This window comes from Cervus elaphus, chromosome 23, assembly GCF_910594005.1.
Source record: "Cervus elaphus chromosome 23, mCerEla1.1, whole genome shotgun sequence".
Lineage (NCBI taxonomy): Eukaryota > Metazoa > Chordata > Mammalia > Artiodactyla > Cervidae > Cervus > Cervus elaphus.
Genome location: NC_057837.1, coordinates 49,497,186 through 49,514,451, shown reverse-complemented (window position 1 = coordinate 49,514,451; position 17,266 = coordinate 49,497,186). Strand labels below are relative to the sequence as shown.

The following is a 17,266-nucleotide window of genomic DNA, read 5'->3' as shown; positions in this document are numbered from 1 at the left end:
TGTCTAGGTTTGTCATCCCTTTCCTGCCAAGAAACAATTGTTTTCTGATTTCATGGCTGCAATCACCATCCTCAGTGATTCTTGAGCCCAAGAAGAGGAAATCTGTCATTGCTTCCACCTTTTCATCTTCTGAATGCCATGAAGTAATGGGGCCAGATGCCATGATTTTAGTTTTTCTAATATTTAGTCTTAAGCTGACTCTTTCACTCTCCTCCTTCACCCTCATCAAGAGGCTCTTTAGTTCCTCTTTGCTTTCTGCCATTAGAGTGGTATCATCTGCATATCTGAAGCTGTTGATGTTTCTCCTGCCCAACTTGATTCTGGATTCTAACTCATCAAGCCCAGCATTTCTTATGATATGCTATAGGTTAAACAAAGAGGGTGACAGCAGACAGCACTGTTCTACTTTCTCGATCTTGAACCAACAATTGTTCCATACAGGGTTCTTCTATCTGTTGTTTATTGACCCTCATGCAGATTTCTCAGAAGACAGGTAAGATGGTCTGATATTCCCATCTCTCTAAGAGCTTTCCACAATTTGTCATGATCTATACAGTCAAAGGCTTTAGGGTAGTTGATGAAACAGAGATAGATGTTTTTCTGAAATTCTCTTGCTTTTTCTATAATCCAGTGAATATTGGCAATTTGATCTGTTTCCTCTTCCTCTTCTAAACCCAGCTTGGATATCTGGAATTTCTTGGTTTGTATAATGTTGAAGCCTAACATGCAAGATTTTAAGCATGGCCTTACTAGCAAGATGAGTGCAACTGTCAGATGCACCTTCCTTGGTACTACCCTACTTAGGAATTGGGATGAGGATTGACATTTTCCAGTCCTGTGACCACTGCTGGGTCTTCCAGATTTGCTGACATACTGACATTTAAAACTTTGATGGCATCTGCCTTTAGGTTTTTGAGTAGTTCTACTGGAATTCCATCACATCCACTAGCTTTATTAACAGCAGTGCTTCCTAAAGCCCACTTGACTTCACTTTCCAGAATGTCTGGCTCTTGGTGACTAGCCATGCCATCATAGTAACCTGGTTCATTAAGATCTCTTTTATACAGTTCTTCCATATATTCACTCCATTTCTTCTTGATCTCTTTGGAATCTACTAGTTCTCTACCATTTTTATCCTTAATTATGCCCCATCTTTGGGCCAAATGCTCCCTTGATGCTTTCAATTTTCCTGAAAATATCTCTAGTCTTTCCCCTTTTGCTATTTTCTTATGTTATTAAACACTGTTTGTTGAAGAAGGCCTTCTTGTCTCTTCTACCTATTTTTTGAAACTCTATGTTTAATTGGATATAACTTTCCCTCTCAAAACTATCATATGACCCAGCAATTCCAGTACTGGGCATATACCCTGAGGAAACCATAATTGAAAAAGACACATATACCCCAATGTTCATTGCAGCACTATTTGCAATAAGTAGGACATGGAAGCAGCCTAGATATCCACTGACATAGAATGGATAAAGAAGTGTGGTAGATATATACAGTGGAATATTACTCAGCCATGAAAAGAATGCATTTGAGTCCATTCTAATGAGATGGATGAACCTAGAGCCTATTATATGGAGTGAAGTAAGTCAGAAAGAGAAAAGCAAATATAATAACACATATATGTGGAATCTAGAAAGATAGTACTGATGAACCTATTTGCAAGGGAGCAATGGAAACACAGACATAATGAATAGACTTGTGAACACAGTGGAGGAAGGAGAGCATGGTACAAATGGAGAGATTGGCATTGAAACATATACATTACCATATGTAAAACAGATAACCAGTGGGAATTTACTATATGGCACAAGGAGCTCAAAGCCAGTGCTCTGTGACAACGTTGAGGTATGGAATGGGGTGGGAAGTGGGAGGGAAGTTCAAGAGGGAGGGAACATACGTATTCCAATTCCTATGACTGATTCATGTTGATGTATGACAGAAACCAACATAATATTGTAGGGAAATTGTTGTCAAATCCAAAAAAATATATAAAATTTGTATTATCACATTCCCTCCTTTTTACAGTTCAGGAAACAATGAATGACACACAGAAGAATGCATAGGCCCAGAGCATCTGTCCCCTGAGAGAAATGTTTTTGGAATACTAAACCTCTAATCATAATCATTTAAGTTAAATGTACTTTGAAATGAACAACATTATAGAGATTGTAGCAATAGAAAAATCCCACATTCAGTTATTTTTCAAGTAAAATTTAGATTTGAAGAATATATGAAGTTGTGTCTAAAGAAATATTTTTTTAATTGTCTGCTAATTTAATCGTCCCTCATCAGTTTTCTAAATTATAAGATTTGCTTTCACTATTTTTTTCCAAATATTCTTTGTGATTTATGCAATTTCTTGACAACTTACACAGTATATTTTAAGTGCTTTACAAGTTTCTGGGTGGCAGCTGGGCAAGAGTAAGAGGGAAAATGCATTGGATCAAAATGTTACTGTGCTATTTGGGGCATCATTTATTATAAAACATAAATTCTCTCCTCCAAGTAAATATCTTGAAAAGGAGCTTTATCAATGAGAGTAGAAAAGTTCTCTATCAGCATTATCCCATAGAGATATGTGGGCCAAATATGTAATTTTAAATGTTCTCATAGTCACATTAAGAAAAAGTAATAAGAAATATATAAAATTAACTTTAATGATATATTTTACTTAAGCCAATACATCCAACATGCTCTCTTTCTACCACTGTAATCAATATAAAGTTGTTAATAAATATTATATGTTATTTTTTCATATTAAGTCTTTGAAATTCAGCATGTATTTTGTACCCACTGAACATTTCAACTCATTCTAGCCACCTTCCAAAAATGTAGCCACCTGTGGCTAGTGACACCTGGTTTGGACAACATAACTTTGGATGGTTTTTGTAATGAACCATGAGCTTGGCAGGACTCCAGGACCACTTTAGAACTAGTTAAGACCCTTGTGATGCCACAACAAGCCATCAGGGCACAGTGACCTTCTCTCACCATTGAATGCTGCTGGGGGGAGGGGTGAAGAGTCTTTACTTCTTAATATTCATCAACTGGTTGTTATATAGATTTTAAATGGAGGAAAGCAATATTAGGGAAAGTAAGGTGTTTATGTACAGATCTAGACTGAATTTCCTTTACCTGGCCCCAGCTGAAACTTTCCTGGGAGCCTTATCTCAGCACTAGCTCTCAAATTCCATCTGCCCTCTGAGTTTGCTTTATCCTGAAAGACTATCCCAGTATCCTGAATCCCCAGCACATAGCTACACCTTGATAGATGCCTGTGTCTGTTACACTAATCTGAGTTAATCTCTAGATAGGAATGGAAAAGGTAGAACTTTGTATCTCTTCAGTGAAAATAAAATTTATTCTTGATAGGCAGGGACACTGAGTGTTCAGGAAAACCTTCCATATCAAGTTCTCTGTTCCATCCTGGAAAGCTTATTCGACCTCCTGATATAGTCTTACTCAGTGAAGAAAAATCTTATTTCCTAAAGAAGTTGAAATTTCCCAACTGTTAAGTATTCTTCCACTGTCACAACTGTGTGCTCAAAATGATATCTCATGGATACTGTAAAAATGTTAGCAATTATCATCATTAATGTTACATTCTTCTGTGGAAAAGCTAATGACACGAATATAATTTTTCAAAGAGAGGGCAACATACAGTTTATGTCTTTATCTGATGGACAAATATAGAGAAGAAGGACGCAAATCTATTTTTGTGTGTGTAACTATCACTTGTGGCTCAGCTGGTAAAGAATCTGCTTGCAATGCAGGAGACCTGGATTTGATCCCTGGATTGGGAAAATCCCCTGGAGAAGGGAAAAGCTACCCACTCTAGTATTCTGGCCTAGAGAATTCCATGGACTGTATAAATCCATGGGGTCGCAGAGTCAGACACAAATGAACGAATTTCTCTTCATTTCATTCAATAAAAAAAAAAATTGGAGTAGAGTTGACTTACAATTCTGTGTTATTTTCAGGTGCACAGCAAAGTGAATCGGTTATACATATGTGTATATGTATATTTCTATTATTTTTACTCTTTTCCCATATAGGTTATTACGGTACGTGACTAGAGTTCCCTGTGCTATATAGTTCACTTCAGTTCAGTCACTCAGTCGTGTCCAACTCTTTGTGACCCCATGAATCGCAGCACACCAGGCCTCCCTGTCTATCACCAACTCCCGGAGTTTACTCAAACTCATGTCCATCGAGTCAGTGATGCCATCCAGCCATCTCATCTTCTGTCATCCCCTTCTTCTCCTGCCCCCAATCCCTCCCAGCATCAGGGTCTTTTATAATGAGTCAACTCTTTGCATGAGGTGGCCAAAGTACCAGAGTTTCAGCTTCAGCATCAGTCCTTCCAATGAACACCCAGGACTGATCTCCTTTAGGATGGACTGGTTGGATCTCCTTGCCCCTATTAATTAGTTATCTGTTCTATATATAGTAGTGTGTGCTTGTTAATCTCAGTCTCCCAATTTATCAATTCCCCCCAGGTTTTTTCCTTTGGCAATCATGTTTGATTTCAAGATCTGTGAGTCTGTTTCTGTTTTGTAAATAAGTTCATTTGCATCATTTCTAATTAGATTCCACATATAAGTGATATCATGTGATAATTGTCTGTCTCTGTCTGACTTCACTCAGCATGATAATCTCTAGGTACATCCATGTTGCTGCAAATGGCATTATTTCATTATTTTTTTATGGAAATCTGTTTAAACATATGAGTCTTGTCATTAGCATTTCCATCCTGGAGTCATCAACAATGAATTTTCAGGGTACAGAGGTGTGCTCAAAAAAGTACATATAAGTCAGCCTGTGTAAGTTTAGGCAAGTTACTTAAGCTCTTTCATCCTCCATTTCCTTATCTGTGAATTTAGGAAAAGAGTAATGCCTAGTTCACAGTATGTAACAAAGGCTAACTTAGATAAGGCATAGATCATGCTTAGCAAGGGGATAGGCACCTGGTAAATGCTTGAGAAATGGTAGCTATGCATACAAACTTGTTTGATTTTTTTTTTTTAATGAGGTAAATGGTGGAGTAGAATGATGATAGATAATGTATCTGTCCTCTTCTCAAGCTGGAAAGAAATGTGAATCATACAGATGACTTTATTTTATAATAAAGTCAATTTTTAAATTTTTTTACAGTAAACACATTTTTTGTGTGTTTTACACACAAAAATTTTTACAATAAACACAATTTGAGACACACTGTCACTCTAAAAGGAGGTGGTAATTCTACTACCTGCCAAGTCTTTGGGTACAGATAGATGATTTGGTGGCCCTTATTCTTTGCCCTCATTTACTATACAAGTCATCTCTTGTCTGTCTGGAGACATTGATGCTAACAGAGGAAGATGGTTAGAGAACAGAATGTGGGGTCAAACAATGACAGATGCTCCAACCCCACCACTGACTCTCAGAATCACCTTCAAATGTCATTGGGATCTGGGCACTTCAAACTCCATCCATCTTTCATGCTCTTTAGAACATAGCAACTCAGAGACTTGGCAACCTAAGGTGAACATTGTTGGTGAACTTTATCTAAGCCTGCATGTTTTTATCAGATGATATTCTAACAATTATAGTAATGACCTCATTGTAATGAACATTTGGGAGGAAAGGCTGGGTGAATTATAGGAAACTCTGATGAGGTTCTTCTCAGTGGACCAGGAACTCAAGCTAACTGCTCACAGAACTGGATCCAGTCTCCACCACTTTGTTTCAACAAACAAAGTATAATCACAACCTACTGATTTATCTGTTCTCTTAAGTGAATTTTAAAAGCCTTCAACTTCTTAAGCACATCATCAGCTTTCCTAGCAAGTCCTTTTCTTGCATATAATGTGGTAGTAATCTGCAAGTCAACCTAATACAAGTGATTACATTCATGAAATTATTCAGAAGCAGATATATTTCTAAACTCATTTAGCAGCTTGACCTGTTCATGTTTATAACTACCAGTGTCAAGGTACTGTGGTCTCTCTGGCAGTAATTATTAATTGGAGTCAGACACCCTGTTGCTAGATTTTCGCTTTAAATTTATCAAGCTTCAGTTTCTCACATATTTAGTAACCATGATTAATCTTTCTTTCACCATGTACCACATGTAATTGTTAGAAAGCAACATGAGAAATTGTTTTGCAATCTAGAGGTAGAGAGTAACAATTTTATTTTATTTTTGCACAACTTGAGATAATTTTTTATATTTTATTTAATTACAACATGACATCTATTTGGATTGATGAACCAAAGGGTCATGTAAAAATATGAATTTCTACTGATTTCAACATAGGGGTTAATAGGCTGCTTAAAAATAATATCTCCTTTTTAAACATCTTGTCATTTTTTTATTTTCAGATCCTTTGCATGCATTGTTCCAATTTCCCTCACATGGAAATTACCCTTTGGAAGTAGGTAGTGCAAACATTATTATTTTCATTCTTCAGATGTCAAAACTGAGGCAAAGCAAGCAACTTAATTATCTTATTTTTTTCACTAAACAATGACAACAACAAAATCAGTCTTGCAAGAAATTTCCACTCCAACACTCATTTTCTGCTATCACAGTTTTTCCAGGGTCAGATTCTTATAGCAATTTTCTAAGTTCATAATTACCTTAGTTGCATGCACAATTTGGGTAGTTAAGTAATTACTTGATTTGCACATGCAAATACTGCAATTATTGGCATATAAAAATAATGTCCTTTAAACATTTGGGCCCAATGGAGGACAAATGATCAGGAAAATCAAGATTCCTGTGGTTCCCTAAAGGGATAACTATGAACAGAAGCATTAAAAGTCTTTCTCAGCTATTTGGAGAATCAAGCTCACTTCTTTAACCTAGAGAAAAGAAGCAATATGGTGGCATTCTAATTTCAAACTCCTCCTCTCTATTCAGAAATTTCCAAGTGCCAATAGACTATTGGGAACCATGAAAAGTCTGAACTTAGAACACTTGAGTGTAAAATACAGTCCCACCATTGGAGGTTGGTGGAGTGTGTGTGGGGGGGATGGTATTTGGACAAATCATTTAAGCCCTAAACCTTTTAATGTTAATCTCTAAAATGTGGATAATGATATCAACCTTAAAATGTTGAAATGAGGGAAAAATGAGATAAATTACATAAAAGTATTCTGTAAGGACACCAGTCAGATTGGATTAAGGGCCCTATAAACTCTGAAGCCCTGTGAAAATAAGAGATTTTTCATTATTCCAATAATTTCATGAGAATTGTGGGTTTGCTACAGTTTTTAGGGAACACGCAAAATTGTTTTACATATGATGCTGAAGATAGATCATTAACTGGAAATGTAGCCAGAGAACTCTATGTACACTATTGTAAGGAACTGTCTGAAGTAAAGTTGTAAGGCATCAGAAAATGTTTTTATTAGAGACTTTGCATTATTTTATGGAGGATAATTAACAAAAGTATTCACCAGCTTTTGATATATTCAAATTATGAGAAGGATGAAAAATGGACTGTGGGACAGGTTGAAAGATTTTACAAGAGATGTGATTTTAAAATCGTCACACCATCCAACTTTGCTCACAAAGAAAATAACACATTGATAACAATATGTGGCCTCTCCTTCTCAATGTCCTCTTTCTAATTCAGAAGCAATGTGATTCCATGGCAAGGAAGTGGCTTTGGAGACTGCAGCTGCTGCTAAGTCGCTTCAGTCGTGTCTGACTCTGTGCGACCCCATAGAGGGCAGCCCACCAGGCTCCCCCATCCCTGGGATTCTCCACGCTAGAACACTGGAATGGGTTGCCATTTCCTTCTCCAACACATGAAAGGAAGTGAAAGTGAAGTCGCTCAGTTGTGTCCGACTCGTAACGACCCCATAGACTGCACCCTACCAGGCTCCTCCGTCCATGGGACTCTCCAGGCAAGAGTACTAGAGTGGGTTGCCATTGCCTTCTCCGGCTTTGGAGACAGTAAGACGTTATTTTACTCTTGTTCCATAATCAGATGGGTGAATACATGGATTTGGCAAGAAAATAACACTAAGCCTCTTGAAGTCTTTACTTTGAAAATAAAGTGCAGCACAGAGGGAGATCACAAACAGCTTGATCAGGATTCCAACTATATTACCAAGACCCAGTTTCTTCCTGTTTCTCAGATACATTCAGATGTCCATATTCAGTAGAAGGATGGCAAGGGTAACTCCAGCCTGTCCTTCCTGACTCAAGGATGGAGGGAAATGACAACTATGTTTATTCTACAACTTTCCACAATAAAAAACATGCATCTTATTTCATTGTTTCTAATTGGTCCAAATGCAATCATGATGCATCCTAGGGACTCAGACCCTAACAAAAGACTTTAGCAAAATTTTGGAGGAGCAATGGTATTCCAGAGGAATTCTGCATATGTTTTTCCAGAACTCAGGAAATAGATGCTGGTGGAGAAACAGTAGACGCTCACACAAGAAATTTGGGGATAAACTTATCTGAGGACTTGATAGCTAGTGGGAGGGTTTCTTTGATAAATTTTCCAGTGTTTATGGTTCCAAAGTTCTTATCTTCACTTTTATCATCTACTCACAAGGAGAATCTGATTCATCAAATTTTCCCCTCATCCAGGGACCTCCAGAGACTTCTAATTCCACAGGAAAATCACAGTTCCCTGGATCAGGTGAGCCTTAAGTATGAAGCTATTTGGGGTCATATCCCATGCCTTTCACTGGGTGATTTTGTGCCCTTATGAAACTTGCGTATCTCTACTTGCCTTAGGAATTCTCACAGGGAAATAGGAGTAAAATCACCTATTCTGAAGGTCATGGTAAGGTCTGGAGACACATAAGAGAAATCATGCAACAGGTCTGCTGCATGGTTGGTGCTCAATAAATGATCATGATCACTCTACACAGTCTGGCCCAGGTCTTATGATGTATTTCTTGGGGCTTCCTCTCGACTTCACCACCATAGCCCATCCATTGTCAGTGTTTGAAGTGAGTGCTCCTCATCTAACTTTCGGGATTTGCAAGAAGCCAGTGATCCAAATAGAGCTAGAAACCCAGCACACTAGTTTGTGAACCACTGGATGGGGCACCAAAGTACAAAGATGAAAAAAAGCATATGTGTGTGTGTGTGTGTGTGTGTGTGTGTGTATGTTAGCCACTCAGTCGTGTCCAACTCTTTGTGAGCCCATGGACTGTAGCCTGCCAGGCTCCTCTGTCCATGGAATTCTCCAGGCCTGAATACTGGCGTGGGTTGCCATTCCCTTCTTAGGGTATTTTCTCAACCCAGGGATGGAACCCAGTTCTCCCGCATTGCAGGCAGATTCTTTACCATCTGAGCCACCAGAGAAGAAGAGTTGCCATCATTGAACCATCCTTGTCACTTCTGCTGTTGCAAATTCTCTGAAGTGCTTAAATGCACATGCAAAATTCAGAGAAAGAACAAAATTCAAATGTTTCATGAAATGAGAGCTCTCAATGTAGAGAATGTGGCCCACTGAAAACTAGCTGTTCTTATTTATCAGCAAATGACCAGCTGCAGCAGGTCAGCCTGAAACCTCTTGCTACTTGACCTCATCAGCAACCACCCCATAATAGGTTACCATCGCTTAATTAGACAAGGGAGTTTTCAAATGTAATCTCTTTGCGCTCAGCAGGCCCTGGGTCAAACAGAATCTGACTAACCTACAGCGTGTGTTTACACAGCTTCCAGCAGTTCAAAAAGCCAAGAGAAGATCAGAAGCTTATCTTCCAGCCAACAGGGGAGGGAGGGTAGGTGGAATTTGACAGAAGGTTGTAATCATCCACACTGGGGGATGAGGGGAAAGCCTGCTCATCTGTTTGCAAGCGTGTTAGGACAAGATGTTAAATTTCTAGAAACCCGGATGCAGAAAAAGTGGGCAGATGCCATTCTTGTGGTTTAATTAAGAAGGAAAGTAAAGATCTAAGTTAAGACCAGCTCTGTTGACTGGGACACCTCCCTGGGGAAGGAAGGGTGGAGGCAAGGAGAATAGAGGAGAGGCTGGGCACAGTGGGATGTGCTGGCCAGCATGTGGCAGCTGTGCTTGGTGAATCCTATTCTAGCTCACGGCCCTGTGTTCCAGCCCTTTTGGAAAATTACCTCCAAATAACAGATCACGAAAGAGCAACTCTGACGAGCCCTATAATTTAGACCCAAGAGGAAATTCTTCATTCATCAAGTGTCCAGGAGGCTAAATTAGTTCTCTACCCACGTGGGCCCTGGTTGGCAATTTCATGTGAGGGTGAGCCCTACCTTGGGGAAGAGTCCAGCCAGAGGGATGGCAGCCAAGGCCGGCCGGGTGCCCAGCTGGGGCTGACCACAGATTGTGCCACAGATTTTGTAGAGTTCCTGCAAATATCTCTGGGGCTCAGTCCCTGTCATAGTTTTTTTTTTTTTTTCAGATGCACATTTTGGGGTGTTTGTGGGGAAAGAGTGAATCTACCTCATGTCAATCTGAGGTTGCTGGAGTGTTCTTCACCAAGGGGCAGACCAGACTTTCCAAGAGTGCAAGATGGGATCAAAGCCAAAGATAAACTTTAAGAGAATGCTTCGGTTTCATTCTCAGTTATTAAACTGATATATGAAATAATCACAAATACACACATTTTTTTTCTCTTATTTATTCTTTGTTTTTGTTTCTGTTTTTGGTTTGTGAAGCTAGTTACAGCCTGGAATCCAGCTCCATTTTTAGTGCACATTAAAAACAAAATACCTTAGAAATAGAAGACATTTGGAAGATTGATATGTTTGGGAGGACATCTCTTTTCCTTTGGCCAAATATTTATTTTTATGGATTTTTTTTTAATTGAGAAGTAGCTGAATTCCTCAGCTGCACTGAATATTTCCAGAAGTCTATAAATAAACCAAAAGTTTTCTTTATGCCTAATCAACAGGTTGCCTAAAACAAGGTACCTTTTTTACATTCTCTCCCTCCATTTTAAGAATGATGTTACTTATTTGGCTACATTCTGAAGTTAAAAATCTTTTCTCTTCTTAGAAATCTGATTCACAGCCTCCATCTAGGAATCTGAACTTAAAAATGTGCCTCTTCTCCAGCTGTCTTTGAAGGAACCTCAAAAATGCCAACTTCATTTTTATTTGCAAGTTTTGTGGATGCTTAGATTTTTTAAGTAGCTACTCTCTCTATACAGTCAAGCCTGCTTTGTGAATTCGCTAAACATTACAGGCAGGTCTGAAAAGAAGGTTTACTAATTCAGACAGAAAATGATTCTGCAGAAATAGAACAAAGATGCTTTTACAAAGAGTACAATAACAATTCAAAAGTAAATTTAGAATCAAAGTACTACATTTTATATATATCACCGAGTTCAAAAAAAGACTATGCAAATAGAGTTGGTTGATTTGTGCAACTTTCCTTTTATATCTCCTGTTTTCTGTTTCCAGGTGAACTTAAAGAGAAATGCTGTTGTTACACTCCTAGATTTGAATACATAGAATGTAACAACGGGTTGACTATTACAAGTACAGAATTCTCTGCTCTAAACAAACAAATAAACAAACAAAAAATCTCACTAAAGAAATTACTTTAAAACACACTGAAGAAATCCCTTAAAATGATTGAAATGCATTTTTTTTTATTAATTGGGAAGACTAATAAAGTAGTTGACATATACACTTTCATTCAAGGTGTTCATATCAAATGAGGCATTTCTTTAATCGACGACTCACCTGCTTTCTTAACTGTAATTTTTCTTTCCCTTGAAGGAAGTAAGCAAGAAGAGGATTCAGAGCCTTCTATTAACCAAACACATTCAGAGCAGAGAAGATAAAACTGAATTCACTGCTTACTCACCAGGGTGCCCTGACCCTAAGATGTATTTTGCAATTTACCATTTTAATGGCAACGAGAGGCAGGGCTATCAGTTAAGTGTATGGGATAAGCCACGAATCAGAAGGTTTACACTCCTGCACTCATTCAAAGTCAGATAAAAATATTAGAGCATAACCCTGAGTGGTCTTGACCCACATTTGTAGAGACTGTAAATCCCAGGCAGATAAGCCCAAGCACACTGCAGAGAAACAGATCCTGAGGATGTCAACTGGAAGGTAAAAATCAGGAGAGGGTTAGTCTCTGTCCTCCTCTGACCAGTGCATCACCTGTTTCTCAAGTTGGACATTTGAAATCGAGCAAAATCTCTACACATTGCAAACTTTAAACATGAGGTCTCCTCTGAGAAAAAGCTCATCAACTTGTGATGAAATGAAAAATGTTGAAGCAGGACATCTTCCAACTACTAAGAGAAACTTGTGGACATGGAAGCAAGTCAAGCTGTCTCAAAATAGTTTTGCAGTTGATATGTTTCTTCATTTCACAAATAACCACTGGAAGTATATTGTATACCCAGAAACTGTTCTTGTGCTGATAACATGTTAGAGAACAAGGCAGATAAAATACCTAGAATTTTTCTTTAAGTGGGCTGGAGTGTTTTCGAGGATGGTGGGGAATGGAGAGCAAATCAAAAATTAAATAAGTCAACTAGATCAAATCACATAAGAAACATAGTGATGGCCAGAAATTGACTGGATGACTATTTTGGATGGATGGTCATGGCATACCTTTCTTGGGAGGTGATACTGGAGCTGCAACCTGAAGGACGGGAAGGTGTAAACCGTGTAAAGAACTGAGGTAAGCGGGTAGGGAGAGAAAACAGCAACTGTAAAGACTGAAAGGCAGCAATGAGCTTGGTTTCTTCTGGGAATGTGGAATAGGCTTGTGTGGTTCCTGCCTTGTGATAAAGGAGAAACGATACTGGAGACAAGCAAGGGCCAGAGCATGCAGAGCCCCAGGAGTTTACAGGACGGCCTGGTTTTTCTTTTAACACCATAGTGAAGGGCTGGAGGGTTTCAACTGGGGCAATGTGATTTAAAATTTTGAAAAATCACTCAGGCTGCTATGGCACAGCATATTAAAGGGGGGCATGGTGGAAAAGAGAAGATGTCACAATGGTTCAGACAAGCAAAAATTGTGCTTATACAGGAGTCAAGGCAGTGAAAATATGAGTCAATGCTTGTAGGATAGACTTTATTTTAGTAACAAGGATAACTTTTTGTTGAAAAGAAGAATGTCATCCATGAAGGGAAAGGGCTTTCAAAACTTTCTGGTTTGAGAAGGATTATTTGGTTCTTTCTATCTAATGAATTCTGCCCACTCACTGACAGAAGAAAAGCTCACAAAATTCACTCATGGTCTCTCCCTCTTAGTGCTTACCAGTCTATATTTCAACAGAATTTCACATCCTAAAATATACTTCAAATAAGAATGGCATGTTTCTCTTAGGACAATAAAAGATCATGATTTAAATGGCTATTTAAATTTTTCAAATGAAAGTTTGGCCGTCATCACCAGACACAAGCAATTTCATTTTCCAATACATTCCTTTAAATGACATTCTGTTGAATAGGAGGAAAACCAGAATGATGCTCACTCTGGTCATAAAGTGTAGAAATTGAAAAAAGATTTTCATGGAATACTGATCAGCTTTGGGCACAGAGGACCGACTTACCATGAGAACAACTACAATGAAAGAAACTCATGCACAGACTGGATCCATGGGCCCCTGAAGCATCTTGACCCTCACAGAGCTTGTGGATGGGCAGAAGCTCTGCTACTTTTTGAACCAGATGATATTTCCAAGATGCTTTATTTATTGCCTGGCCCCTTGATAAGTTCTTGAGAACAGTGTTGTCTAGTAGAAACAATAATGCAATCCCCATATGTAAATTTACATTTTCTAGTAATCAAAAGTTTTTAAGTGAAATTAATTTTAATAAAATATTATTTTAGGTCAGTGTTTCCAAAATTCTCTTATTTCAACATGTGATCAACATATTAAAATTATTAATGACATCTTTTACTTTTGTTTAATACTAAAATTTTGAATTTGATGTATAGTCATCTCCATCTCAGTTGGACTAGTCACATTTCAAGTGTTCACAAGCCACAAGTGACTAATAGCTACTGCAGTAGACATCAGAGCTCAAGAATATGCATATACAATTTCCTATTAGCAAGAATTTTCTCTTAAATATCCAAAAATAAAATATTAATAACTAATGTCATATCACAGACAGACATGGCCCATTGTTAGTTCATAAGAAGAGGCTAATAACTGCTCAAAGATTTGCAACAATGTAGCATGAGAATGGCAACTTTGACCTTTGAGAAAATATAACCACATTTTAATAACTTCATGGACTATTTTTTTTTTGTCTTTGAGGCTTCAATGCTTTGCCTTGGAACCAAAAGGATACACACATTTAAAAAAAGGAAAAATTAAAAGCTGATTTTTTTTATTCCAGTTCTAAAAATAGATGAAGCTGCACAGGGACAATAAAATTATCCTTAAAATATTTTTCAGAACCCCTTAATGTCTGTGTATGGACTTATCTTTTCATGTTTAAATAATTAGAACAATCTCAAGGAGGAGAATCTGTATGACAAGATTGCAGTTGGGTGCCAAGGGATATATCTTGGTATTGCCAGGCTACAGATAAGAAAACCATAGCCAGGAGGGTGAAATGATCCCTTTGGCATCACAGTAAGGGCAGAGGTGGCAGGCACCTGAAATAGCACTTGGTTCCTGACCCCCAGGCTCTGCATCAGCATTGCCAGCATCATTGTTGCCCTGCATGTTTTGGGATGCATATGATGACCCAAAGCTTTTCAAGCTGAGAGGCTTTTTGAACCTCTCAGATAAGGTGACATGAACTGATGATACTAATTTAGATGTTTTTTCCAAAGTCAACCTAAACACACTTTTTACAACTACAATTTAACTGCAATTGAAACTGCAATACTCTTGCCAGTTATGGATAGATGTAAGTAAGGAACACTTTCTGAACTAACTCACTCTGAAAAGACAGACAGAATGGTGTCACAAGGATAGAAACATCCTCAGATAGGAGGAATAATCCATGGATCTTTTAATGACAAGTCAGAATGTCTAGCTTAGAGTCTTTTTTTCCTATAGTATGACCAATGAAAATATATTTTCTAGAAACACAGTGACGACTTCACTATTTTCCAGAGCCTGAAAACCTCTTATAGGACAATCAAGGACTGACAATAAGTCAGAAACAAATTTTTGACATCCTCACACAGGCAGGTAAATATATGAATAGCAAGGACTTAAAGAAGCAAAAAGATTTTTCTCAACCAAACCAACATTTTAGGAAATGAATGAATGAATTTATACATACACACATACACACTAGTATTTAGAGTTAGGCACTAGTCAAAGTTTTTAGCCCCTTTTACTTGGATGCATTTTACAAGGAACTGGAAGTTTGCAGAGGAATATGGTAGCTAACATACCTGGCTGGGAGAGATCATTACACTGCCTGTCTTTTTCTGTGGAACCATACTTAATCTTGCATTTAAAAGCTACAGCACGCTTTCTATACTCATTGAATGCTTCTTTAGGTGGTTGTATCTGTATTCATGGTGGGTTAGACTCAAAATGCCCTTCTTCTGCCTACTTTCATTCCTATGAAGGAAGCCACCAGACCCTGTACGCTTGCAGCCAGCAGCTGAGGCATGCAGACAGGCCAAGAGACCACATGTGCCTTGATGCAGAGATAAGGCAATGCATCCATGTTTATCTTTAATTTATTCTATGGGGAGTGAAAGGAACATACCACCACAGCTCAGCAAATTCTAAAACATCTTCTTCTAAATGCTAAAGTTAATAATTATTTTTGTAAGTAAAAACTTGATATATCAAAGAATCATATTTTCAGTGAGAGAAGAAACAGACTGAAGTAAAATGAACAATCTGGTGGCAAGTTTTATTTGGTTTCCACTATCTGGGGCAATAATCTATACTCACTAAAATAACAAATGTGAAGTAAAAGCATCTCCATTCACACTCTTTGCAATTTATAAAGTGAAAGTGAAGTCGCTCAGTTGTGTCCGACTCTTTGCGACCCGTAGACTGTAGCCTACCAGGCTCCTCTGTCCATGGGATTCTCCAGGCAAGAATACTGGAGTGGGTTATCGTTTCCTTCTCCAGGGGAATCTTCCCAACCCAGGGATCGAACCCGGGTCTCCCGCATTGGAGGCAGATGCTTTAACCTCTGAGCCACCAGGGAAGCCCAATTTATAAGTAGTAGGCAATTTCTAAAGCACTGTTGAGACCATGACTTTGCATTAGAGGATAGTCTGGGGGAGGGAAGGCTGCACTTTCACAAAAAGTAAGATGGGACTGATTTTACTCTCCCTCCTTTATTTTTTTCTTTCCTGGAATGTCCATGTAATAACACCACTGACACCTAGGCCCTTATAAATTGTCAACTGCAAACAATTTTCCTCAGTCTGTCCTAAGTGTTCATTCACTCTCAGACACACTCCCTGCTTTTCAACACATCTTTTCCCCTCTCATGGAAACTTGAAAGTTTCATTGAAACTTTATGTCCATTAGAAAGTTTTAACTCATGTTGAGTCAAATTATTTCTAATTATGACATATATTTTCTTGCCATAGTTGTTAGTAAGTAATGGCAAAGATAATCAATCCCTCGTTCTAGACACTTGAGGATAGCTATAACAGACATAGAACAAGTATATAACACAATTCCAGCATTTAAGAAGAGGGAATCTAAGGGGAAAGGCAGAACTAACAACTAATTAAAAGTTAGCATCAGTCTGAAAGGAGCTTATGGCTCTGCTTACAATAGAATTAAGGTTATAAAAGACAGGAAAGGTAAGGAAGACAACACTGAGAGAAACAAGGCTAGATAAACAGAAGTAAAATAGAGAACCTCCCCCGGATGCAGCAGAAGGAAGAGCAGGAGGTAAGACAATTGCAGGGCTTTGGATAAACTGCATGTCAAACACAAAAGAGCACTTAGTAGACACCAGTGATACAGATTAAAAAATGTTTACTAATGGAGTGATGTGCACGACATTTAAAAAATCTAACCAGGCTAAATCATTTCAGGTAAGATGTTTCTTGAAGAATACAAATTTAATACAGGTATTGTACATTTATTTCTCCTTTATTTTCAATTAGCTTTATACTTGCTTTGGACAGTTGGATGGCACATGTGTTAGTTTATATCAAATTTAAAATTTCTACGTAAAAATGAAAAACTTTTCTTATCCAAAGCATATATTCCAAGCATATTTTACATTTCTGTTCCTTCAATACCTATCGGTGGTCAGATACCTAAATTTCTCATCTTACTGTAACTTTTGTGGAATTGTGTTCACATATGCCAAAGTAAAAAGGTGCAATCAATCTGCTT

General features: G+C 38.1%; 1 non-coding gene across 1 annotated transcript; it reads right to left on the bottom strand.

Moving 5' to 3' along the window:
- Nucleotides 1-16,040: 16,040 nt before the first annotated feature.
- TRNAW-CCA lies at nt 16,041-16,112 on the bottom strand. Its single transcript has one exon. It is a non-coding gene; the product is annotated as a tRNA-Trp (tRNA).
- Between the last annotated feature and the right edge of the window lie 1,154 nt (nt 16,113-17,266).